Here is a 19,198-nt window from a genome sequence, read left to right on the forward strand (position 1 = left end):
TCCTCCATCAATTACTAATTAAAAAAAAAAAAAGCCTTATAGCCAGAACTTTTTTTTTTTTTTTTAAGTTTCTCAAACTACAGGGTTTCTCTGTGTAGCCTTGGCTGGCCTGGCACTTGCTCTGTAGACCAGGCTGGCCTGGAACTCACAGAGATATGCCTGCCTCTGCCTCCTAAGAGCTAGGATGAAGGCATGTACCACCACTGGCTGGCTTTACAGCCAGATCTTATGGAGGCATTTCCCCAATTGAGGCACCCTCCTTTCAGATGACTCTAGCTTGTGTAAAGTTGACATAAAGCTAACAGGGACAGTATGTAAGTGGGGTTTTGTTTTTGTTTTTGCTTTTTTTTTTTTTCTTCTCTATTCATGTTCCTTTTTGATCAATTTTTTTTCTTTTTTTTTTTTTCTTTTTTTTTTTTTTTTGTGCAGGCGCTGCCACCTTAGTTTCTCTGCTTGTTGTGGGATAAACCAGCATGACAAAACCCACTTAAGGAAGAGAGGGTGATTTGGCTCACATTTCAAGGTCCTGTCCTTCATGAGGGGAAGCCAAGGTAGCAGGAACCTGAGTGGCTGCTTCCCTCGTATATTCACAATTAGGAAGCAGAGAGCTATAGATAGATGCAAGTTAGCAGTACTCAGCCTGCTTCCTCCATCTCACAGGGTCCTGTCCATGGACTGGTCCCTCCCACTGTTAAGATGGGTCTGTCAATATCATCTAATGTAACCAAGGTAATCGGTCCCGGGCATGCCCAGGAGACTGTCGATTCTCACAGGCTGACAGTGAACTAACCATCACACTCGCCCCACACAGCTTAAGTAATTTAGTCTGAAGGAAACAGTTTTTGACAACACTGAAACGTCACACGCCGGACAGTCATAGACAATTATGTATTTTATTTGAAAAGAAGATACTTTATGTGATGTCAACATAGTTCGACTTCATATTTTTATTTTTTCGCTTTAAAAGAGACTTCAACTCTCTTATAAATAATAGTCTTTGTAATGGTTCACTTTAATTCGGAAAACTGGGTTTGTTCCAAGGTCAGCAGCATCTTAGAGGTAGTCATGGGTTACAAAATTCTAGAGCCATCCTCTAAACTGTTCCTCTTGCTATGACTCGAGAGATAGGGTTTTGCTTCAGCGGTAAACGCTCCCGCTCCTTCGCGGCAAGAAAATGAAAATAAATAAAGGGAACAAAGGGAAGCTGGAGGGAAAGAGGAGAGATAAGGTACGAGGCTACAGAGAGCCAGAGGGCAGAAGGCAGCCTGGCACCTGTCATTGATGGAGAGAGTGGAGAGCGGGAACGTAGCTTAGAGTCACCGTGCACAGCGGCTCCAGCTCTAGCACACAGCACGGTTAGGGTTGTCACTGTCCCCCTTTATAGGCAAGGGCGCATGCAGGTCTTCACATTGTAGTGGAACAAGGGTCTGAGCTGAATTTTATCGTAGTATTTGGTGACTTACCATGGACCCAACTCCACCTAAAGGATACAACGTGGCTCTTCCCACCGTGTTTAGGGAGGAGGGTGGATAGGAACTGGAACTCTTCAGTTATGAGGCTAGCTTATCCCTGCTGCAGACTGAGAGTGCAGTGCAGGGGAGGATCGGGGATGTTGACCTCGGAGGAGACAGGGAGCCTGCTGAGGGAAAGCATCCCGAATGAAGGTCCTTGTCCCAGAGTGGACAATGCTTATTCACTAAGACAAAGACCACACTCTGGCCTTACAACGCCCTGCCTTACCTTGTTATGTTGTTAAAGCTTTTCTTATCTTTCCCTTGTTCCTTTTGAGTTTCCGCTCCCATCTTGTTTTCTTTTTTCCTACCATATGATGTCTTAAGAACAATGTGCAGATCTGCTAGGCAGGTCCTTGGGCTTCTTCAGTCAGCTTAGCTTATTCTGTAAACCCCAAAACCCCAGTGAGTGAGAGAGGGAGGAAAATGTGGAGGGCGCCTGAGCGAGATCACCCAAGCTTGTCCTCTGTCCTCCACGTGCCATGTGCCACACAAGCACACACAGGGCTGGATAGCTAGATAGATGATAGACACACAGACAGACTGGTGATAGACACATGACAGACAGATGACAGACAGACAGATGATAGACAGATGATGGGAGATAGACAGACAGATGATAGAAGATAGATAGATGATAGACAAACATGATAGATAGGCAGACAGAATAGAGACAGATAGACAGATGATAGATGATAGGCAGATGATAGACATACAGATGATAGACAAAGCAGAGCTAGGAGGAAGTGGGTAATTTTTAGCAATGCTTACTGGCTTCTGCATGATTATGAGTTCTGATCATCTCTCCTTGAATTACCAAAGACTTGCGCTGACCTGTGTGTAGGCTTCTAGGAGCTGGACCAGAAGGAAAGAGAGAGACAGGGTCAGGAATCACAAGGGGTTTTAGACTTGTGTTTGGTGCTGTCTCCTGCCTTAGGGGGCCAGAGCAGAATGAGCATAACTAACGTGGCTGGTTGTAATTTGCTGGCCATGTAGGTTCCGGGTTGTTAATGATTAGGAATGAAGGTAATGACGTGCTAAAGTATTAAGACAAGGACTTGCTTGGTCTACTATTCGCCAACTCCTTGTTTTCAAGAAACGTTGGTTGGTATTTCATCTACAAGAAAGTATAATTATAGTACTGAGGTTTCCCCACCCCCCTACACACACACACACACACACACACACACACACACACACACACACACACACGGTTTCCTTTGCAGATGTGGAGTTTCTTTCAGGGCATATGACTGAAAGTGAGAGGAAAACCCCAGGCACAATGGGGGTTTAGTGGGTAACAAAAGGATGAATGAAATTCCTGTAGAAGATAAAGTGGGTGGAAGGCCAGAGGTCATTTAAACTCTGGACAGAAACTGCTGTTACTTGGGGTCAGCCAGTGGGGGGAGGGATGGAGGTTGTTCTCGAAGGAATGTGGTTACTTTTTTAATGGAAACAAAAATAAACAAACAAGCAAAAACCCAAATCGAAGCCTTAAATGAGTAACTGGGCAAGTTCTTTACAGTTCTTTAAATTGTTCTTTTTCTTTTTTTAATTTCCTGCTTCTTCCTGCTTCCTGCATAGTGTCTTGGCTACAGATAAGAAAGCCTGGCAGATTCCAAAAGAAGCCTCTGGGGTTGATTTGCTTTCTCCAGGCCCTGTGCCCATCTTTGGGGCAGGATCCGCCCACCCGGACTAGTGTTTCCCTCTGGGGTCAGCAGGCCTCTGATCTGAGGCCAGCTCTGTGGGAGAGCGCTTGCTCCTGTTAGCGGCTCTGCAAAGTAGCACCTGTGCAAACAGCCCGGTCTCTTCTCCTTTGCTGTGGCTTAGCTGTCACTGACCTAAGAGACCAGGCATTTAAAAAGGGCGCTTTTGCTAGTGCCTTCCACAGAGCCCTTGCTGCAGCCCGCCCAGCCATCATAGTCTATCACTGGGTTTATCTTTACAGCGAAACCGGTAACCCCCAAAGCCTGGAGGGCCTGTAGCTCAGGAATGTAGAGGGCCACTGTGGAGCTGACCACATATTGCAGACAGAGTTGCAAGCATCTGGGATCTCTCCAGGCCATTGTTGATTCTGAGGCTGGTGGCTAATCCTAAGTTTTCACTGCATTGTTGAAACTTGTTTGAAAAATGTAGGGAATTTGGTTTCATGGAGGGTATACTATCTAGGAGTTAACAGGTCTACTTCTTCTTAGGCTCCTGACCTATTCACTTTGCCTCACTGGTTCTTGATGCTCCACTGGTAAATTAAAGGAATATGGAATGTGATATTTTTGAGCCTCCCGTAGCTTGAGTGTCTTCTACTGTGTTTCCTGAAAGGACTGGACCACTTGATGCATCCAAGGTCTGTTGTGTGCACTGCACACAGCTTGCCTGGGGATGGTTTCTAATGTCCTTGCTGCAAGGAGATAACTTTGAGGGTACTGTCAGCAGACCCCTGGCTGAGGTAGGTCACTGAGCTATGCAGCAAGCATAAACTTTACTGACCCATCCTAGATGGAGTTTCTGTGTGGCATACAGAAGGACCACTAACCAATGTTTGGAAGCTCTGCCATTTATAGAGGGGAAGGTCTCTGTAATCCTATCCCTCCCCATGGTGGTCTCTTGGTACACACTCTCCCTCCCCATACCCCTCAGTGGTGCATGCTGATACTCAATTGGCTGCTCTTTAACAAGTTCCTGAAAGCATTCAGTCTTGGGAGGCTTTTCTTTAGATGGCCTCATAAATGTTGCTCTTGCTGGCTTTCCCAGTTTATCATTGGGTAGCCTTTCAAAAATATTAACTGGAGCTGGGGAGAAGGTAAAGTCCTTGCCCTGGGTACATGAAGACTTGTTTGATCCCAGATGTCATGTAAGCAACCACATGTGGTGGTGTGTAGTGGTGTATACTTGGGGAGATGGAGACAGATCCCTGGAGCTCACTAGCTAACCTGCCTACCCTAAAGTCCTAGTGAAGAGACTCAGTCTCGAAAGAACAAGATGGATGTCTCCTGAGACGTGGTACCTGAGACTGACCTCTGGCTTCCATGTGTACACACGACACTTTCCCCAAAGACAAAAATGTGAGTTGGGTGTGGTAGCATATGCCTTGTAATCTGAGCTAGCCAGGAAGCTGAGGCAGGAAGATTGTGAGTTTAACCAGTCTTTCCAACAAAACAAAGCAAAAACTGAGTATAGTTGTCTTATAGTGTTGACAGCGAGGGAATGAGCATATGTGAGAGGCCTGGAATAGCTGGAACGTGAATGGTCCTGACAGGCCGTAGCTTCTTTTTCAGAGATCATTCTGCCAAGACAATGTCAGGTGTCAATTAGATGGGTTAGCTTCTCTCTCTTGGCAGGCTGTGTGTTTTGTGTGTGCTTGTTCTGGTTAAGAAGTTCTTTATTGTTGTTGTTGTTTTTGAGACAGGGACTTACTATATATCCCTGAGTGGTCAGGAGCTAACTCATTATATAGACCAGGCTGGCCTCGAACTTGCAGCAGTTCTCCTGCTTCTGCGTCCTGAGTGCTGGGATTACAGGCGTGAGTCACCATGTTGGACTAGGTTAGGCAATTGTTTAAATGCTTTTAGAATTGCTTCCCCTCCCCCCCCCCCCCCTTGAATCAAAAACCATTTTCATTCTACACTGATCTGGTGCGTTGGTAACTTCTGAGAAAGGGGAAGACAGGATTAGTCCAGTGGGTACATCAGCCCCTCTCAGACTTCTTGTGAGAAGATACACTGGAGGACTTTCCCGGACAGGTGAGTGTTTGTCAACACTTGGACGAGATGGGATGTCTTAAAACTCACCCCAGAAGGATGCTGCTTTGCTTTCCTCCTTAGGGCTTTTCCTTTGACATGCCTGGAAATTCGCCTGCGTTTCTCAGTGATTTGATCTTATTTTCCCTAACTCAATTATTAAGAGAGAAGAGATAGTGGCTTCAGAGCATTCCCCAGGCTGATTACCGTCTTAGCAATGGGATTACAAACCCATAAACTAGTTTCCTTGATAGACATCTCACAAGCCATTTCTGTTTCTCCGGAGATGCACATGTGGTGTTAATTTTTGACCCGATTCGTAGGACCTCTGATACCCTGACACACAAAGAACAGTCACAGGAAAGCTAGACTTACTGGCATTAACTTTTTTATTGCTCTTGCCAAAGGAATACTGTGTACTGGATCTGACTCCGGTTTCAAAACAAATGTCAAAAATTTAAAACACTGGACTTAGTGGAACGTAAATAGTGCATTTAATGAAGCAGTTTCCCGGGGGCTCCCTCATTACCCTGTCCCATCAGGTAACTCCATTGCTGGTAATGTCCCACGTTAGTGTAGGATTCCTCCCCTGCCATAGCTCTCTGATTGACGTGGAGGGGAGGTGATTGACCTGGAGGGAGACACTTCACTCCCTTGGAAAGTTTTTTCAGCCAGCGGGTCAACTTCTTAATTCTAAAGAAAATGGTTTAAATGAGAGAAAGGAGAAGTAATGAGCCCATCTTATCGTGAGCCCTACCCCAGCTGCCGTAGGAAGTCGAGCTCTCTGACACCGAGGAGGCATCTACTGTTAACTGTCAGAATGTGATGTTCTTCATTCTCCACTCTTAGTGCATGAAATGCAGATCTTAGCTTGCTCTGGGTTGTTGGAGGAAAGAGATACTGTGTTATTTGGTCATAAAAGTATGCTGTTTTGATTGGGGCGGGGGGGGGGTGTGCGTGATAAAACCTTGGCAGAAAATGTGATTTAATGAAATACATGTTGGAAGTTTTGTTGATGTAGTTTGATTAAAAGAAGATGTGCACCTCAAAATTTAAGCGAAATGGTAATTAAAAAAAGAACCCTGCAGCATTTAAGACCCTTGAGCCGATGTTAAGGGGACGGAGGGGAACCACGCGGGGAATATAGTGTTACCGTTGGAGAAGCTAATTCTTTCCTGAAGAGCATGCTCTATGTGGGGTTGGTTTGTTTTGCTTTCCTGTCTCATTTGATCATCCACCGTGAAGTTTTACTTCTCCTCTGAGTTCCCTTTTCCTCAGAGCCTGTCAGGGTGAAGTAAGTTAGAGCGAGGGGACTGGAAGGTATTTTCTGAATGTCTCCCGTGTGCCAGGAGTATGCTGGCCACTCTCTGCACAACAGAGCTGTGGCCTCAAAAGTATTAATTTCCTACTTGGCAAAAGGCCACCACTCACGGTCATAGACCTCAGTCAGTGCAACCAGATCCTAAACCCTACCTGTTGAGCACCAGGGCTGTATTCTGTTTTCCGTGGGGTGTCCCTCGGTGTGTGATTTCATAGAGTCATGGAACTCTACTGGGAAGAGGGGAAGAGCCTGCCGGAGAGTGAATCTCTTCACTAGCGCTAAGAAACTCTGGAGGGTTGGAGATGTAGCTCCATTGGCAGAGTGCTTTTCTAGCCTATGTGACACACAGGGAAATGGTGGCAGAGACCTGCAATCCCAGGGATGGAGGCAGGAGGATCAGAAATTCTAGACTATACTTGGGTTTGAGGCTAGCTCAGATTCTGAGATCCTGCTTCCAAGAGGGGTGGGGGCGGGACCGGGACCAGTCATTCATTCAGGAAATCTTTTCTGTCTTTCTTCTCAAGAGCCATCTCCCTAAAGAGTTCAAGGGAATGAGCATTGCCATCTAACTATAGTCTGTTTCATTTCCCTTTTATTTATGTTGTCTTTTTGCTTGGAAAGTGTACACCTGTCCATGTTTCAGGTTCCTTTCATTGAGGGCACCATTAGCATTTCTAACGGGAAGTTCACCAAACTTTACCTGAGGTGCAGAGTTTAAATCTTCCGATGGTAACACAGCTAAGTGATTCAAAAGGGCTAGGCTTCCCTTTTGCTGGAAACTGTTTCATGCTGTTGGTAGACGAAATTATTATTGTGGTTGTTTTTGTAGAAACAGACAGTTACCCAGGCATGGAATTATCGGATACTCTGGTTTCTGAAGGTGGATATTTACTTCCATTGTACTTTCAGAGGCTCAGACAATTGTGACTATGCTTTAAACCCAAATAATAATTATAAACAGGCTGGAAACTGAAGACTTTGATTCATTTTAATTTATTCTTTAGAAGGAGCTACAGATGAGACGGTACACTGAAATAGGACTGCCCGGCCTGGGCTTGAGTTCTCCTCCACACAGAGACCTACTGTTTAAGGCTGCTAAATGTGTACTCTATTTGCCTGGGTGTGTGGGCACAAGAGAAATAGAGAGGGCAAGAATCGAGGTTGATCTTGTGCCAGAAACCAGATCTCTGCTGAGGTTAGTAAGCACTGAACTGAAGCATCGGGTAAAGAAACGGTTCTTGTTAGGGTCCAGACACGAGTGCTAGTCCTGTCTCAGCATGAAGGACACTGTTTTGCACGAAGTAGCCCCCAACCCCCAGGCTTTGCAGAGTGAAGACAGAGATACCATCCATCCCGGCTCTTTGTTTGGGGAGTCAGAGAAGTCCTGGTGGACCCTCACTGTGTTTGCTTTGAGTTGGCGTTGGTCCCGTGCCAGGCTATGTATGCATCTGATATGCATCGTCTCATTGAATTCTCCCAGTGACCTTATGAGATGCCTTTTCATTTTTGAGACGGGCAAACCAGACCTGGAGAACATTGGCTACTATGTAACTCACAGCCAGTGGAGCCGGGCCCTGAACCCAAATTGATCTTAACCATTAGTGGCATTTGCAGTTTTGACCAGGATCCTGGCCACTCGGTTTTCCCCACTTGCCTGCAGTGATGGATGGAGAGCGTTGAACTTGAGACCTCGTCCTGAGCACTCGGAACAGTAAGCTTTGGTGCACTTTGGAAAGAATAAAATCAACAAACTGGCTCAGCTGGGAGATGGGAGCTGTGGGAGAAGGCAGCAGTGTTTTCTCTCTGACATCACAGGAAGTTACCATGGAAATGATTATGGTATTATGAATACAAAATTATAACTTTGAGCAGGAAATAAGCTGCCCGAGGAAGCAGAACACCGAGGAACAGCAACATCGTTGTCATGAAAATGTCTTTTAGGTTTTAGATGAACAAATTTAGCAACATGAGGTCTGAATGCCTGGTCTCTTTCAACATTCCCGAAACATCAGTGTTAAATTATTCTTTTAACTCTCTTGGTTTTGTTCCTACTTTCAGGACTTGTTGAAAGTAAAACAACTCCCATGTGTGCATGTGTGTTTGTAGTTTAGCAAATATTGTTTTTTAAAGATCCTCCTTGCCTCAGCCCCCGTTAAATCCCTCCTTCAAAATGTTCCCAGTGGAGATAAACTGTTTCCTGGCCTTTCCATCAACAGATTCACTTCAGAAGGAGTTAGGGCTGGCATTTGTTAATTGCCAAGGCCAACTGTAGCAATTGGAGGGGAAGGGTAGATAATAAAAACCCAAATATAACAAGAACGTCAGTTCCCAATTTCATGATCCCCATTACTCTTTATGAAATGTAATGCTTTCCAAAAATGTTTGTTTAGAAAATGCTGATCATATTTTAAAGCTTTCCACAGGAAAGATGTTTCAGGCTGCCAGCCATCAGAAGTGGCAACGTGCTAGATTAGAGTCCACCATTTTCTTATGTTTGGAAGTGTGATGCTTTTATTTGTTTGTTTGTCTGCCTGGTTCTTTCTTGCACACGCTGAAGACAGCTGTGCTGCTCTCTTAATGGTGGGATTTTACCTTGAAAGGACCAAGTGTTCCACACAGGGACTTCATAGCTGTTCTGGTCCACTGTGCTCTAGAGCCAGGGTTGTCAACCTTCCTGATGCTGTGACCCTGTAATACAGTTCATCGTGCTGTGACGACCCCACCCCACACACCATAAAATTGTTTTGTTACTGCTTCATAACTGTAACTTTCCTACCGTTATGGATTATGAAGTAAATATTCTTAGACTATTCTGAGATCTACTGTATCTTCTCAGTCTATGAATAGGAAGAAAAAGGAAAAAGAGCATTAGCATTAGAATTTTAAAACAGCGAGTGGGTGCGGGGAGGGTAGCTCAGTGGTAGGGTTTTTGCCTGGTCTCCAGCACTGCTAGAAAAATAAATAAGAAACAATAACATAAGTCGGTAAAAGGAGCACAGATATGTCATTGAACTGGTCACAGATGAGCAGTGCATCCCATGTTGGTCATACTTAAGATCCATGAATGGTAATGTAGGTTATATTTGAAACATACAATATGCTTCTACATCTGGGAAGCTACCGTTCAATTTCAGATCATCACCGATATCTGACATCACCGTCCTCTTTCTCCCATCCTTTGCCAGCTTGTGTTTATCATTTATTTGTCCCGTAAAAAGTTTATAGTCCGTTGTATAAGTGTGAAAAGTGTTTAAAAACAGTAACGCTAGCTGTTCCTATTTTTACAAAGTCCATTGTTATGTTTCCAATTTATCTGTGTTGCAGTGAGCATGGTTCCTGCCTACTGATGCATACATTTCTCTAACAACCTTTACTTTCATTTGTGGATTGTTTGGAAATGATTTACAGTTTCCCAACATATGGGAACCTAAAACGTCTTTTTGTATTATTGTTTTTTTTTTTAATTGCTTTGTGATTAAAGGACTTGGTCTATATATTATCTATTTTTGGAAACCCATTGAGAATTTTGTGGCTTACTGTATATTACGTTTAGAAAGTACATGCATGAAAATTATATTAAAGTTATATATGGCACAAGCCTGTAATCCTGGAACTCAGAAGGCTGAGGCAGGAGGATTGCTGCAAGTTCATGGCTAGCCTGGGGAATCTAGTGGGTTCCTGGCCATCCTGGGCTACAGTGTGAAACTTTGTCTCCAAAAAACAAAACAGAAAGCAAGAAGTAAAGAGAGAGGACATCTGATGCACTTCACATCCTCCCCTCAAGCATGGCTTAGAACCTCCGACTACTGATGGGTTTATTTCTTCCCTCGGTGTTTTTAATTAAACTTTGCTATGTACATAGAAAGCTGACGTTTTTGGTTTCTCTGTGTAGCTCAGGCTAAGGTGGAACTCACTATTAGACAAGGCTGGCTTGGAGAAGAGATTCTCCTGCTTTAGGCCCCTAAGTGCTGGGACCACAGGTACATGCTGCCACACCTGGCCTCCTAGAACTATGCATAACAGAATGATAGTTTTCAGTTACAATCTTAATCTTTCTCCTCTCTTCTCCTCTCCCCTCCCCTCCCCTCCCCTCCCCTCCCCTCCCCTCCCTTCCCCTCCCCTCTCTCTTTCTCTCTTCCTGAATGGAGTGAAACCTAACCTACTAACTAAATGATAATAATGAATGTTGGACTTTATTAGGTTCTTCCTATGCTGGGTTTTTTCTTGATGTCTATGTTTTAGATGAGTTTCTTGCAACTATGATATTGCTGATTTTATTGACATGCTTTTAAAATACATTCTTATCTGATATTTAACTGGCAGATTAGTTTACAATTGTTCTATTATTATCTTTATCACCACCACCACCACCACCACCACCACCACCACCACCACCACCACGATGGAGTCAGGATCTCACTATGTAGCTCTAGCGGGACTGGAACCAGTCTGGCCTCAGATCCACAGACATGCCTGCCTCCTGAGGGATTAAAGGCCTGCTCCACTACACTGATTATTCATTGGCTTGATGCTGGTACTGTCACCTTCTGCTCTCACCTCTGTGTCCATCATCAGGTTCATTTTTTTCAATTGCTGGGACATTTAGAAGCTTTAGTAAGTGCTCCTAACTGCATTTGTTTTTCTGTTGTTGTGTTATTGTTGTTGGGTTTTTTCCCTCCTCCTCTTCCTCCTCCTCTTCCGGTGACTTTAAAGTGCTTTTATTTTATACTTTCTTCATTCCTTTAGGTAGATGGAGACTTCCATCTTGTACCTGTTCCCTCTGGTTTTGAATTTTCCCTTGCACACTTTCTGTGACTCTGTAAGCATTGCAAACCACTCTCTTCATCTGGTCCAATCGTCTTTTCTTCCTCTTTGTTTTGGAAAGCTATTTTATCTGGGTATAGAATCTCTGTTTGACAGGTTTATTTTTTTTCCTCAGTATTTCTGACAAGAAATTAGTCATTCCCCTTTCTTCTTCTTTATATAACATCTTTCCTACCCTATGACTGGTTTTATTTTAAGAACTGTTTTTTTTTAACTTTTTATTAATTCTTTGTGACTTTCACATCATGCACCCCAGTCCTGCTCTTCTCCCCTCCCCCTCATATCTGCCATTCAGCCTTGCAACCTTCCCCCTAAAATAACACAAAGCAACAACAACAACACAGCATAGAAAACGTCTCCTCACGGAAGTTGTAGCGTGTCCCACAATATATATACTCTGTCCACACATCTTCACTTGCAAATGTTCATTGCAGTGAGCCATTGGTCTGGCTTCTGTGACACCATCAATATTGGATCCTCACCGAGACTCCTCCCACTTATCCTGTTGTTGCCCTCTGTCACGGAGATCCTGCCGCTTTAGGACAGCAGGATTGGCCCTTTCAAGCACCCCAACTGTGTTTGGAGGTGATTTAGACTTTTGAAGTGGACCAATTCGGAGCCCTGAATCTGGGCCTCGGTGGTAGTTGAGCTATTCAGCCCACCGGCTCTCCCTCATCCAAAACACCAGGCAAGCTCTCAAGCAGTGCTCCCAATACACTACCCAATGCCGCCTTCAGCAGTGCTGCCGCCCGCCCGTGAGGGATGGGGCCAGCTTTCCAGAGCTCCTCATCTAGTGAGGGGTTGGGGCCCCTGGACATCCACGTGGTCCCCAATAGCTTCCCCCACCAGGGACATCCCCATGTTCTCTATATGAGCCACACACATCAACCTCTGCTGCTGCATAGCAGTGGACTCAGACATGGCCCTCAGTGGCTATTCATGGTGGGACCTCAACACAGCCCAGGCGATGTGGCTGGCCACTCACAACAGCCTCCTCCTCTACATCCTGAGTCTTCACTTCCATCTCTTCATACTGTTCAAGCTGCTCCACTTCACTTTCTCACCCATCTGTCCACCACATACTCGCACACTGTGGTGCTCCTTCCGCAGGCTGGCCACACGGCTGGAGGGCCACTGGGTGAGATCTTCTATCTGTGCTGTGTAGTGTGGCGGCAAGTAGGTGTCTATGGCTTTCCTGTACCCTTCTCTGGAGGGCATGTCTGTGGATAGCATGGCAGTTCACAGGTCTCTGTCTTCCCCCTCCCTCACTGCGATGCCTGGATTTGATTTGACTAGATTTTTATGAGCTCTAAGCATAAGATAGCTTTGACTACCAACCCAGGCATCAAGCTACAATGAACAAAGGACTGCCACCTGCTCTACCTTTGACTGATATAAGAACACCAACACCACCCAGGTATCTCTCTGTCCGTTTCCAGTCTTCCTCCACTCTCGGGTGTCCACCGAAGGCAAGAGTCTCGAGACTCACATATGGTTAGTGCATTCCCATGTAACTGGGACCCAGCCGGAGGTATGACCTGGACTGGTGTATGCCATTTGCTGGCAAGGCTCTTTGAGGGTGCTTGAAACTCACCCCACACTTTACTCTCCCTTCTGCCTCTGGATGCACAGTTTAGGGTGATGCTAAGGATTGCATCCCCTGAGAAGAGTATGCACCCAACTCTTCAGTCTCTCTATAGAAGAAGACTTCTTGCCAAGTAGTCCTTAGCCCTGAATGAGAGTGCAGTGGTAAGTCCCTGAGAGCAGGAGACTTGTCACACAGCAGGTGATGGAGAAATTATACACTAAAGTCTAAAAAACCTGATACTGGATTTCTTTTTTTTTCTTTTCTTTTTTTTTTTTTTTTGAGATACAAAGATTATAGAGTATAGCTCAAGTTTCTTCCTACCTACCTTACAGACTGTTTAAAAACCAAACCAACCAACAGAAAGAACCGCCACCTCCAATATATTATATAATAAACACACACACATGCACACACACACACACACACACACACACACAAACACACACACACACTATCACGTGTTTGGCTTTGCCTTCATTTTACAAACAAGCATACTTGCTCCCCTTTCCTGATGGCCACTGAGACCGGCTCTCCTGACTGTGCCCTTCAGAAACCACAATTGGCCAGGCCCTAATCCCCCTCTGTCTTGTCATCCTCTCACACGGACCTTTCTCTCGGTCTTAACACTGGGTTGGCTTCTTTCCTTTCAATACTTTGAGGATGTTTTCCATAGACCTTTGGCCTCCATTTTTCTGTTTTCTTTTGAAGTCTATCTGCATCCCATTGGTCATTCTTTTGTTAAATTGTGGCCCCTCCTTGGGGTTTTTCTGTTTGGCAGTCTATAGTTTCATTCGAATGAATATCAATGTGATTTCTTCTCACTTATGCCTCTGTAGTATTCATTTTGATAAATGTATTAAAAGATACATTTGTAAAGATGTACACAAATTGGTGCTTTAAGAAAAAGCATCATTTGGTTTATTCCCACAGAGAATGTATTATTCCTAATAACATAAATTTGTTTAAAAGTACACAAATCAGGGCTGGAGAGATGGCTCAGCCATTAAAGGCTACACTCACTACTAAAAGTGTAAAATTATACAAATCGGAATGTATGCCCTGGCTCTTCTGTATTCACAGTAAAAAGAAGGAAATGAAACAAGTATATGTACTTTGTGATGTGTACAAAATGTACATTTTAGAGCAAAACACTGTGTGAGCGTAACCAGGCTTGTTCGAGGCTCGACCAGCCTCTGACAGTTAAGGTCTTTTAGAATGGGTGCATAACACTGAAAGCTGTAGTATCCTTGAAAACAACCCCTGATTGTGGAAAGTGCATAAAAAGTGGATACATACGACCTTGTTCTCTTCTTTTCCATAACTTAAGTTACTTACATAGCAAAGAAAACAATTAAATCGTTGGATATTTTATCTTGATCAGTCTCCTACAGTTAACAATGTGTGTGTGTGTGTGTGTGTGTGTGTGTGTGTGTGTGTGTGTGTGAAGTATTCTTGCATGAGGCGACTGGGAAACATCTGAGGTTCTCCTCTATCACCCAGGACCATATTCCCTTCAGTGTTTCCAGTGAGTCAGGGGCTTACCAGTTTTCAGTGAGGCTGGCTAACCAGTAATCCCTAGAAGCCACTCCCCTGCCTCCAACACACATCCACACATCTCCTCATCCCCTCTAGCTGGGATTTACAGGGATGTGCAGCAACAACAGGCTTTAATGTGAGTCCTTTGGGGTCCGACCTCAGATCCTCACGCTTGTACAACAAGCCACTTTACCATTGCCCAGTCCAGCAACCCACAGCTTAGTCACAATCCACAGGCCTGTACTACTGTCCTAAACAGACAATGCTAAAGAAATGGCTCTATTAGTTGAGGGCTTCCTAGAATTTATACATTTGTGACGTTAAGACAAAAATGTCAATACTTTTACTTAAATTTACAAGATTGAGTTGCTGTTCCATTTGCAATTTGTTTTATAAGGCACGCAAGAAGCTTGGCTATTGTGATGGGCGATAGTCATCATCAGTTTGATGGGATTTAGAATCACCATGGAAACACACCTGGCGTGCTGTCTATGAGGATGTTTCCAAAAAGGTTTAACCGAGGAGGGATGACCCTGACTGGGAGCCACACCGCGCTGTGGGCTGGGATCGTGCACTGAATGAAACGGAGAATGCAGAGCACTGAGGAGCAGTGTAGTGTGAGTCTGCCCTGCAGCGATGGGGATGAGCCGCCTCATGCTCTGACACCCTTCCCCTCCCTCTGTACCCTTGAATAATAGAGCACAGCCAACCCCTTCTGCAGAGCTGCTTCTCGGCAGCTGCCTGTTCATATGCGCAAGAGCAGTAACTGGTGAACTTATGATAGGATGAGTTTTCCGAGACTTGAGTTAAAAGGGACGAAATTAAAAGTGACTCCTTTGAGGGGTTCGGAGTCAGTCTTCTTTAAAACTGATTTTTCTGTTTGTATTTTATGAGGATGAATGTTCTGCTTGTGTGTCTGTCTGTGTATCCCGCGCTTACAGTGCCTGCAGAGGCCAGCAGACTTGGATCTCCTAGGACTGGAGTTGCAGATAGTTGTGAGCTGCTATGTTGGTGGCTGGGAGTTGAACTTGAGTCCTCTGGAAGAACAGCTAGTGCTCTTAATGGCCAAGCCATCTCTCCAGCCCAATTTTACTCCTTTTCTTTTTTTTTAATGTGAAATAGTCAAAACTTGCTAAGATTCCCAAATAATGTGCCATATTAGATAAACTAATTATGATAGATGACCAGGTTTTTAAAATGATGTGTGGAAAGGCTTTGAGAGCTAATGAGAGGATGACCTGTAGATATGGAATGCAAAGCCAGGGGTTAGACTCTTGTGCTGGAAGACCAGCTAACTTGGGTTATAGACCAGCTAACTTGGGTTATACTTTTTACTGAAGCTGACTAGAAGAGTAGGTCAAACATAAAAGGATTTGGAGTATACAGGATGGTGGGGCCACAGTTAGGGAGAAGGAAGGCCTAAATCCTATTTTTGTTCCCTGAAGTCAGAATGAGGTGATTGTAGAGTGCCAGTCCCACAGGTATTTGGTGGAATATGTGGAAATCGCCTCTGGAAGAATATATTATCATCCTAATTCTCATATCGTTTCTGCGAGCAGTTTTATTAAAAACAATATCTGTTAGAAAATCAAAATCAAATAAGAAGGAATGAAAGCAGCAAAACCAGGGAAGTGGCAGCAGTAGAGAAAGCGTTGGCACTCTAGAGAGAGCTCAGCAGTTAAAGCACTGACTGCTCACAGAGGACCTGGGTTCAAATCCCAGCACCCACCAGACAGCTCACCACTGTCTGTAACTCCAGGCTTAGGGGAACCAATACTCTCTTCTAGCCTCTGCAGGTATCACCCCCACACAGACAAAATACCCATAGACAGAGACATTAATAAATAAAACTAATTTTTAAAATGTATCAGGAGCTTCAGAGATTGGCATTATGGACTCACACTTTAAAATGAAGGAGTTACTGTTTTAAGAAAAGACAAGAATTGAGAAAAGAGAACAAAATGAAAATTGTAGAATTGCAAATTATAGTCACTATAATAAACGGTGTGCTGAGGGAGTGTTATGTAAAAGTAGATTAGATATAAACACAAAAAGAATTATCGCATTAAAGACTAAGGAAAAGGAAATCTGTAAAAAAAGGAAAATGCAGATGTGAAGAAACACAATGGATGCAGTGAAATGTTAAAATACAGTTGAAATCTCAGGTGGTTAGACCTGAAATGGATCAGGTTTTCCATTTCTGGTTTGTAGGTTTCATGGTGTTGATACATAAACTTCATGTCTAAATGTAAGATGTACTGTGAACTCCAGGAAGGATAAGTAAAAAGCAATCCTTATTTAGACATACCAGTTTTAAAATGATAAAAAAGAAAAACAAGATTGAAGGCAAACATGCAGGTTCAATTCTGAGGCCCCAGTGACTGACAGGGCCATGTGGTGAGACTTTGTCCTTATTCTACACAGAGAGATGTGCATTCTGACAATGCTCAGAGAATGGTACGCTCTACATTGTACATTGTATAGTGTGCATACAAGAAAACAAAGCAACCAGTTGAAGGGACATAAATTTCTTTCCTAAAAATTCTTAGGTGTGTGGGAGAATAATAGTTTCTTTAATGTGTGGAAAGAAAATAGCTGCCAATCTCGGTACCTAACAGATATACCCCTCACAGTAAAAAGGTAAGATAGAGATGTTTTTAGACAGGCAAAACAGGAATATTCTATTAGCAAAAGACTTTAGTCAGAGACGGTGGCAAGTGTTACTCAGAAGAAAAGCTATTTCAGATAGAAGGGTAGAGATGAGATCTGACTGGGGAGATAGAAAATCAAGAATGACTGTAGAAAAGAATAACAGTATTTTTAAAACATTGTCGAGTTTTAAATGTGCATTTTTTTAAAGAAGGGGGAGTTTGAAAAAGTGCATAAAGTTATTTCTCACAGGGAGAGCCTGTTGCACCCAGTTTGTTTGACAAGGGCTTTGGAAGCACCCAGAGTTTTGGTATGTACCTAGGAAGCATTGTGCCCAGTTGTGCCCATGGCCTTGGGCTCTACAGGTTTATGATATACAGGCTTCATGGTACAGCACTTTTACCCTTCAGAGCACAGTTAAGAGAAACTCAAAAGGCATGTTCAAGAACTTTCATAGTAACACCATCTACAAGAACTAAGGCGAGGAAGTCAGCTGTTGGGTAGGTTAGATGTTTGACCTGTCATTTGGTCATATGGTGGAGTAGTCTGGTCAATGACAACAGTAGCCAGGCACCTAATAATTTCACAGCATAATATAGAACCAAAAGAAGCTATACATAAATTAATGCCAATGGTTGCAAAAACATTTTCAAAAGCCAAAACAAAATCACAGTGTCTGAAGATGCTTCTAAGAGAAACCCTTGATGATGTCCTTCAGGAAAGAGAAGAGTAGTTCTGAGAGGCATTTCTGTTTTCTAGCACCCGGTGGTGGGTTTGTGAGTGTTCCCTTTTGTGACAGCTTTTGAAGTACATATCTTGGGTTTTGTGAGTACTTTTCCTTCATAGCTTTAAAAAGGTTAAAATGCTCACCCATACAATTTTAACACTAAATTTACTACACAAAATTTTTCAGGTGGAGAAATATCTTCATGTCCTATTTCCCAAGTATGTCTCTGGTTCTCACTTATAAATATGTTGGAGACTTGCTTGGCCTGTTTTCCAGTGGTTGGCAGGCTTGTCACCAACATAGGCTAGCCTCTTCTAAGTGTACCCCGATCGCAAGCAGAGTCCCCATTCTATAGATTTCTTTAGAATGGAAAAAGATAACATTAGATATGCAGGGAGAAAAAAAAAAGCAGAGGAAAAAATTACCATAGCAGTAATATGGAAGCATCAACCTGCAAATGTGTCTTGTTGACTCTAACCACAGGTTATAGATTCCCGAGACTCTCACTATTGAGGATCAGTTGCTAACGAGAGCCCTCACCTTCCAGTCCCCAGGCCACAGGGCTGTGTGGTGAGACTTTGTCTCCTCATTCTAAGCAGGGAGCAGTGTGTTCTGACAGTATCCAGAGAACAGTAGGCTGCATTCAGCCATATAATAGACCATAGCATCCTTACTAACAAGCACAAGATCTATTTATCTGTCCCAAAGGAAACAATTTTGGAACGACAGTTTTAACTTGCAGGCTTAATATCTGTGTATACCGAAGTAGAACATAACAGTCCTGAAATAGCTGCAGGCATTTATTTATGTTTAAAAGGAAAAAAAAAAAATCTCCTTCAAATAACTCTGTGGGGGTGGAGTCCTTGTGCCTTGTCTGTTGGAGGCTGCCACAGCTACAGTGTTTGTTGCTCCAAGTTAACACCGATGTCCGACTTAGCTAGAGGGAGGGAAGAAAAGGAGAGGAGCCCAGGTAGAGTGTAGCAGGCTTCAGCACTGATCGCTTGGTTGCCGTCAGCCTAACAGCACTTGAATGTAGAATCTGAACTTCAGCCAGGTGGACCCTCTTCCCTGAGAGGCCCAGGCTAAGCTGCGGTAGAGTGGATGGGGGCTAGGTAGGCCTGATTACACCAGAACTAAGCAGTTTCTCTGTCCATGCCTCTTCCTCTTATAGTTTGGGGGTAATCCTGATTTTACCCTATCATGTGGCCTTGAAACAGGGAAAAGAGATATGACTATATTAAAAAATAGGGCCTACCATTGGACTTGCAAACTTTATATGCCCCAGTACAGGGGAACGCCAGGGCC

The 19,198-nt window shown here is 43.9% G+C and overlaps 1 protein-coding gene and 1 long non-coding RNA gene across 3 annotated transcripts in view; one reads left to right on the forward strand and one right to left on the reverse strand.

Moving 5' to 3' along the window:
- Positions 1–19,198, forward strand: part of Sh3rf1 (SH3 domain containing ring finger 1) — a 241,211-nt gene that overhangs the window by 56,438 nt on the left and 165,575 nt on the right. The window lies entirely within an intron of this gene.
- On the reverse strand, positions 1,002–8,352 carry 1700001D01Rik (RIKEN cDNA 1700001D01 gene). Its single transcript, NR_045475.1, has 5 exons — positions 8,224–8,352; positions 2,283–2,366; positions 1,741–1,896; positions 1,492–1,636; positions 1,002–1,052 (listed from the first exon to the last, which is right to left on the reverse strand). It is a non-coding gene; the product is annotated as an RIKEN cDNA 1700001D01 gene (long non-coding RNA).

Source organism: Mus musculus, chromosome 8 (genome assembly GCF_000001635.26).
Source record: "Mus musculus strain C57BL/6J chromosome 8, GRCm38.p6 C57BL/6J".
NCBI lineage: Eukaryota > Metazoa > Chordata > Mammalia > Rodentia > Muridae > Mus > Mus musculus.